We start from the raw sequence: 8,430 nt of genomic DNA, 5'->3' as shown, positions 1-8,430 counted from the left end.
GAGGTATATTTTTGAAACTTTTCAAATTACTAGGGTTTTAGAATTTAAATACTTCAAAATTAAACTTTTAATCAAAAAGTTAAATTCCAAAACTTGAGGGCAAATTTTGAAACTTTTCAAAACTTTCTAGATCAAATTACAAAATAATTTAATTAATCAAATAATTGGTAATTATCTATATTTGACCTAATTCAATTTTATGGCAAGATAATCCAATCAAATAATTCAAATAAATCAAGTTTATCATATAAGACAATGATTATCTAAATAATTGACAATTATCTTTTATTTTGGTAAGGATAATCACTCCAAATCAATAAAAATTGGATTTTATCAATTAAAAACGTTTTTGGTAATTATCCCACAACAAAATAGGTCAAAAACCCGGAAAAATTTTCATCAGATCTGATTCCACGTCGTGGAATCAGACAGTAGCAAAATCAGATCAAATTCCACGTCGTGGAAGGCTTTTCCACGTCGTGGAATCAGACAGAACCAAAAAAGAAAACTTTTTTCAGCTTTGAAAATATTATAATTGCATCATACAACAGAAAAAGCAACCTAGGCTCTGATACCAGTGATGGGTTTTTGAGAACTACATCAATCATATGGTGTACATGCAAACCCTAAAGCTTTGGATCTAGTTTGTCTAATATACATGAAATAATCATCCAAAGCTCATAAACCCTAATCCTAGCATATAATAATCGAAATTGACAAAAGAATAGAGTTTAGATCTTACCTTGATTGTTATGTTGCAATAACAATTTGAATCCTTCTTGTTATTGACTTCTGAAAGCCTAGTGCCTCAAATGTTGCACCTTTAATGGAGTTACAAACACCATAAGCAACATGATGAACAAGGAGAGAGGGAGGAGGCACCAAAAACGTCCTAGGGTTTCTCTTAGAAGTTTAGCCACGTTTTTGGGAGCCTTAGGGGTCCTTATATAGTCGTGAGGGCTGCTAGCGTTTCAGGTGAAACCCTAATTCTCTGCTTAGGCCTTAAGCAATCCATGGAGTCCCTCTAGAAAGCCCTTGGACGAAAATCATATGGGCTTCCCATAGATTTCGTCCAATGCCCTTTCCGTTAGGAATCCATAGCCCAATTTGCAACTATCATATAATTGCAATATCAGTCCCCTTTATTAAATTAATCTCTTTTAGCCACAAAATTAATTCTTAATTAATTCTTGACTAGTATTAATTAAACAATATGATTTCTCTTTTAATATATTATTCACATAATATATTAATAAATCATAATTAATCATGTTTCTCCTTAATTAATCCTATCAGTTGCTATGGTGAAGGCAACCCAAAAGGACCATGCTCATAATCGGGTCAAGTACATACCAAAATAGTTATGGGCTTAGACACCTAATCCAACAGATATAATTTCACAAATAACACCCAAGTTGGATATATATCTAATCAACAAGATAGAAGTCATGCTTGTATTCTTAGTCATTCAAATTAAACGAACACCAGGGGTGTTTGTTTTTTGTGATATTTATATTTGAAAAGTGGTGATTCGTAGAGGACGTTATGATCATTGTTTGAAACGGCTACACCATAGTACGCATGCCAAAACTATAATTTCTTAATGCCACCATTTTGAATATCATTGTTGGATACTCGTGATCATCCCTCATGTATTGGTCTCTTAATTCTGTTAGACAATTCCTTCAATTCAGTGTGTGTAGTCAACGTTACCAAGCATTCTAGGGAATCCATGCCTGGCTTCGTGTGCATCATAGAAAAGTTGAATGTCAATAGACGTTGGTCGACACAGATATTCAACTTTATACAATTGGACAACACCATAACAAAAGTTTTGAAAAATTTCACGTGAAGTTCTTTCAGATATATTCAAATATACTCATCTAATGCATAGATATATTCAAATATACTCATCTAATGCGTCCGACCTATTCACTTACACTATTTGACGTATTCCTAAAGCTTACATGTGGAGACGACATGGTGTCCCAACAAGATGCTTAGATGTGGATGCGACATGTGCTCCGTGTTTTATGTTCTTTTGGAATTTTTATGGGGTCGTCATTTTAGCTTTTTGCTAGCTAGACCCCCTTTTTTTTGGGGGGGGGGGGCGCATTTGGTACGGAACGTTTGAGAGCCTTTAGGAGGTTCTAGCTTTTAACTTTTGACAAAACACTCAAATTTAAACAAAAAACTTCGTTTGGCGACACAAGTGTTTAGCTTTTACTTTAAAGAAAACACTCCAAATCTAAAAGCTACTTCATGCAACGTTTAACACAACGCTACTAAGCTTTTGAAATCAATTTCCAGAATTGCTCTTAAAAATATATTTATATGTATATCTTTTTAAACAATTGTTCTTTTACGTAATTTTATATAATTCAAAAGTTTCCAACTACTTTTGCCAAACACTCATAAAACAAATAAAAGTTACAGTTTCTAGCTACCAGCTACTAGCTACATGCTTTCAAGTACTAGCTACCTGCTTTCAGCTACCAACTTCCAGCTAACAGTTACCTTTGCCAAATACACCCTTTATGTCTTTGCCTAAAGAAAAAAATATACTTTTAATTACTTGGCGATGATTCATAATTTTTTTAATCTATATATATATATATATATATATATATATATATATATATATATATATATATATATATATATATATAGATATATATATATATATATATATATATATATATATATATGATGTGTGTAAAACCAACTAGTTTTAATCCTACTTTTCAATTATAAATTAGACACACAAAGGAAGTGGACCTATCATTTGTGGTATAGTTAAATAAGTAGGGTATCGAACACAGGGAACGACAAACTAAATTAATTACTAATATTATCTAAAACAAATAATAAAATGGGGTTTTCTCTAGTTTTGCAAGACTAGAAACTTACTAACAGTTAAACTAAATAACTAACTAACAACTAAGCAAGCAAATACCAACTAAATTCAATATCTAAAAGGGACTTTTGTTCAGGTTCGACTCAATTGATCCTATGGTTGATTTAATGGTAATAGTGCAATAGATTAACCTTTTATTGGCTACCGATTCAGGTGATTAGGTTCATATTCGCTATCGCTAATCCTTAGAAAATAAACTAATTCAAGCAGTGGCCAGTTGTCTAGATTAATTAATTCTCTAGGTTATCTATTCGGGTTAAATAAGACTTGTAATGGTTAATCAAATTAATAATTCAATTAGCCTCTTGTTGTTGGTTTATCAAACAAGCTCACACATTAACTTACCCATTCTCTAATTAATCCTAGTTTCACATTCGCTAATCCTAGGCACATAATAAAGTGTTCACATAAATCACATGAGGTAAACAATTAAGAGATGTTCATGCAGCCTAATTGCCTTCCTGTTAACAGAAAATAGTTATGGTTAATGCATAAGGATCTTTAACAAGCTTAATTTAACAAAATCACCAATTTAGAGTTAATCCTAACATTAATCAAACCATAGTCTCAAATTTGTCTTACCCAAACAGAAGCTAAAAAGTTTAGCTCATGATTAAGGCAGTAAAAGACTCAAAAACGAAATTCAATAACATAAACATGGTTTAGGTACTAAATCTAGTCAAGAGAAATCGAATTATGCCTTAGTTATCCTTCAAAATTGGAATTGGGTTGGATCTTCACTCTTCCAGATGCCTCTCTTCGTTCTGAATCGCAGCTCCTCTCTCTAGGGTTCTCCCAATTTTTCTGAATCGATATGGAAGGCTCCTTTTATAGATTCGACTCGACTCGTCGAGTCCCTCGTTAAATCCCCGTGTACGGCAAGGAAAGGACTCTTCTGCTTCGCGAATCTTCGTGGGAACTCGTCGAGTCAATGCCAGACTCGCCGAGTCCTTTATGGTTTTTGGTCCTTTCTTCTTTTGTTCACTCCAAAGTTTCCCGATAGCTGCTCCTGCTTCCTTTTGCTTCCAAGCACTTCTTTTGGACTGAAAATATAATTCAAACATAATTAAGTACCTTTTGTCCATAATATACAGTTAATTAGCTAACAAATGATAAAAATCTATACTAAATATAGGGCTAAACATGCACATATCAAAATACCCCACACTTGACTTTTGCTTGCCCCCAAGCAAAACTGAATTTTAAACATACTAGCATCACATAAGACAATCCCAATCGAACCCATCCATTATGCCAAGACCGCAACGCATTTGTGTCTAAAATTTTCCTAAGAACCCCCCTCAATTCTAAATACTAACAATCCTCATAAACACTCGCCCACTTCTTTCGAACAATGCTCATTTTATGCATCCCTCCGAATCCATCCGCAGAAAACCTCCTAACCTCAAGGTATTTTTGGTTGAGCAACCCAAGCATACATAAATTAGAAGATTACAATTCTTGATACCCTCATACAACTTTTTGGAATTCTTCACTCTTGATATTTTGACTTTAATTTCCTTGAATTCACCGTCTTTTGATTTTTCGGTATCTTCAACTTTTGAACTTTTGAGATTTTGATCTTTGATCTTCTCTTTAACTGCTCCAAAATTCTTACAACTTTTTATTGTAATTCCTCTTTTTTTTTTCTTTTTCATGTACTCATTTTTTTCACTCAAAACCTACATGCTTAAGCAGGAGCGCTCAACTTCAACCCTTATTGGTTAAAAATAATAATTTTCCTAGATACATTTCAATTATACGATGCTAAACATTTTGCATCCCTCAAACTAAGCGAGGTTGTGTTTTTGTCCCATGATTTCACTAGAATAAAGGGGGCCACAAATGCATTATAACGTATATAGGCCCAACTAAACATTTAGGTCTTCATGCAATCATCAAACATAACACTAGCATGGAATCCTAATTGCTTTTACCAAAATTTTCTAAATTAAGTCCTAGCAATTTTATGCAATTTTTTTTAAAAAAAATTATGCCTAAATTTAAGATTCTAAGTTCACTAATGTAACCAACCCCTACCCCACACTTAATTCATGCAATGTCCCCATTGCATATTATGCATGATAAAGAACAATAAAATAAAGAGAGAATTAGAACAAACTCCCCTGGGACAGAAGTTGCGAGGTTGATATTCTTCTTTTGAGCTCCTACTTCAGCTGACTTTGGACATGGGAACAGCTCATCCATGCCTTGGGTGTCAAATCTCGTGTGGTACAGCTCCAATTATTCAGGAAAAAGCTCTTGGAAATTTTCAGGAATTGATCTCAAAGAAAATGCAGTCAAGTGGTGTACTAAATGTCATCAAATCAGCAGCTTTAGAGGTGTAATGTGGAATGACTCGTCGAGTCCAATAAGTGACTCGCCGAGTACTAGCGTGAAAAGGCAGAAATCGTGAAATCATACTGGAACTCGTCGAGTCTGGTATATGCACTCGGCGAGTCCATCGCTGGGTGTCAAAAACAGATTTTGCTATAAATCCAGCTCTCGGTAAACTTCAAAAATATATTCTTCTGTTCTTCAGTAATTATTCACTCCTTAACCTCTCTATAACCGGACTCGATACTTAGACTCAATACTTCACCCTCTCTCACCAAGACTTGACTCTTCATTTTTCTCTCATTCTCTAGACCCCTTGCAAACATTCCCTAACTCAAATTCTGAAAAGAACCAAAACAAATATGAAATCAAGCAAAATAACTCAAAACCTACATAAAAGTTTAAACATGCTAAACAAACAAATAGAAATTGTCTTAAAACAACCAAACATATAAAAGGATAAAAATTCAATCTTCATCTTCCGTGTCTTCTTCCGCATCTTCCTCTCTAACTCCACTTCCACCAGCGTCACGTCTACGTGCATTCATCCTCTCCTCCCAAGTTGGTATATAAGGAAATTGACCCCCGTCCACATGTTGGATGTTGAAGTGGTTAAACATTTGGATGAAGGACCGGCTGGCAAAATTCACCCCTCTTCCCAAATCATCTTGATATTGTCTTCCTTTAACATTAAACCACTCTGGGGGTATCTCATCTTCCACCGAAATAACCTGTGAATCGGGAGGTGCTTGCCCGCGTCTTTGCCTCACTCTCCTACTCGGCTCCTCAGGTCCGATCACGACATCATCATGTGGAATAGCATAGTGTCCCCCTCCATAATCCTCAATAATTCTAGCCCTTCGAAAAAGTATAGGATTAAAGGGAGGGGTCGGGACCATTGTCATCAAATTCCAAGCTCCCCGTTCCATCAACCTATATGATTTGGCTAGGCGGGTCACGAACATCCCGCCATTTATCTTTGAAGTTTTGCGATCTTTCACCGCCCCATCAGCTATGTAAGATGCCATGTAGTAGGGAAGATTACAGAAAATATTCGGAGTAATAATACTCCACAAGTAGAAAACATCAAGGTTTGGAACCTTGTCATCATCCTTCCGCATGTTTATTGTGTTTGCAATAAGGCGGTGGATCAATCTATGGGTGGGTGATCTAATACTCCCCACTTGAGCGGATTTGGGGATATAAAGTTTGTTAGCAATGGTATTCCACCAAGTGGAACCCACAACACCTTCCGAGAACTCCTTGTGACATTGCTCAAGAAAGGTGCCAAAATCAGCAGTGGTGATCAATTGTTGGTCATAAATACCAAGTCTGCAAGCCAATTCGACCATACTGCATTGGCGAAATTCACCACCAAGGCAAAAAGTGACCACTCCGGTGTTATAGTAGTCGTCCCCTCCACGGAAACTGATAGTTGAGAAAAACTCCCAACATAGCTCCATGAACACCGACTCTTGTATGCGGAATAGCCGGCTCCAGCCATCACATGTAATAGACACGCCATCATGTATGTATACTTTGACAAGATACAGGGCCAACTCCTCTTCGTAACGAACTCTCCCCAGCCATTCCCAATCAATTGCATTTGGGACGCAAATCTCCTTCTTCTTAACTTCAACAAGCTTCTTTTTCCATCTTTTCATTGTAGACTCCGACTCAATTCTTGGAAAATTTAACCAAGGATGGTTTCCTTGGTTACCCTAGAACTTTGTCCACCTCTTGGAAACATTTTCTGCACAATAGTAAAGACATACAAACCAGAAAACATGTAAACGTTAAAATTAAATTTTTGGGACTTCCTCAGGGGCCGACTCGTCGAGTCCATGAACAAACTCGGCGAGTCGTATAAACTGCTCGAGTCGCAATTCCGAATCTGGACAAATCATCCATCAAAACTCATAATTTCTTCCAGGGGTTTGTCTCGGACTGCATACTAAATATAAATCCACAACCAATTCCATTTATAACATCCTAATTAGACAAAAGTTAAAAACCCTAGAAATCTATTGTAGTCAAAATCGAAGTTGCAACCAAGATTGGTCCATTATTCTGCAGAATTCAAAGTTATGAAGATTTATAACAAAAGAAATTCATACATTTTTAGCAGAAAATGGAAGAAATCAAAGAAGATATGATGATGCTTGAGAGAATTTTCTGGCACGTCGAGCAAGGGCGTGGTGGCCGGTCGAAGTGAAAATGTTTTACAATTAGGTTAAAAACCCTAATTTTACAGAAATGTAACATTTATTTTTTTCAGTAAATCGAACTGACTCGTCGAGTCATGGTATGGACTCGGCGAGTCGTATCGCGAATTCTATCCATCTCTGTGTAAGGACTCGTCGAGTCTGCGTGTAGAATCGCCGAGTCTATTAATATGTGCAAAACACTTCTTTTTCCAAAATATTCTTTATTTAATAATCACACCACCCCACACTTAGGCCTTAATTACCCTCAAGCAGTCATTTATGGATAAAAATGAAGATTGAAATAGGAAAATCCTAAATAAAACCTAAAAAAAACGAAAACTAAAACGGAAAAAGAAAAGAAAAGCAAACTCTTTTGTCGGGTTGCCTCCCGCTAAGCGCTTCTTTTTGAGGAGTCGTTAGCTGGACTCCTTCCCGCTCTACATTTCTTTGTTTTCCTTCATCAGGAATTTACACTTAATCTTTTGTTGTTTATACTTTGTCCTGTAAGCGTGTATTTTTCTCTTATATGCCCGTCGCAATTCTTCCTTCCTTTTCCTTGTGACATCTTCTTCAATTGCATACTTGATCTGTTTCCCAATCTTCTTCTTCTTTACCCCGTTCCTTGGACCCATCTTTTGTACTTCTTCTTTGTCAATCTCGATTTCCCATACAGTTGCCACTTCATCATCACTTGATATTAAGGATTCTTCCTCACTTCCATCACATACTAAAGAATCCGGTAGTTCAAATGTAAACACTTCATAATTAGTAGAAACTCGGGCTCAAGGTTTGGTTCTTTTGATTGTAGTTGACTCGATCTCTTGATTAGCCATGTGTGACTCAATGGATGAGTTATTCATGTCATCATTCCAAGCCTTTGCATTCTCCTTTTCTCCCAAACTTACCTTCTTGTCAAGCTGAATTGCTTCCTCTTTTTGCATCATCGTGTCAAGGTAAGCCAATTGTGCG

The sequence above is a fragment of the Lactuca virosa genome, chromosome 1 (genome assembly GCF_052849685.1).
Source record: "Lactuca virosa cultivar CGN04683 chromosome 1, Lactuca_virosa_CGN04683_v6, whole genome shotgun sequence".
NCBI lineage: Eukaryota > Viridiplantae > Streptophyta > Magnoliopsida > Asterales > Asteraceae > Lactuca > Lactuca virosa.
This window is presented reverse-complemented; position numbering follows the sequence as displayed.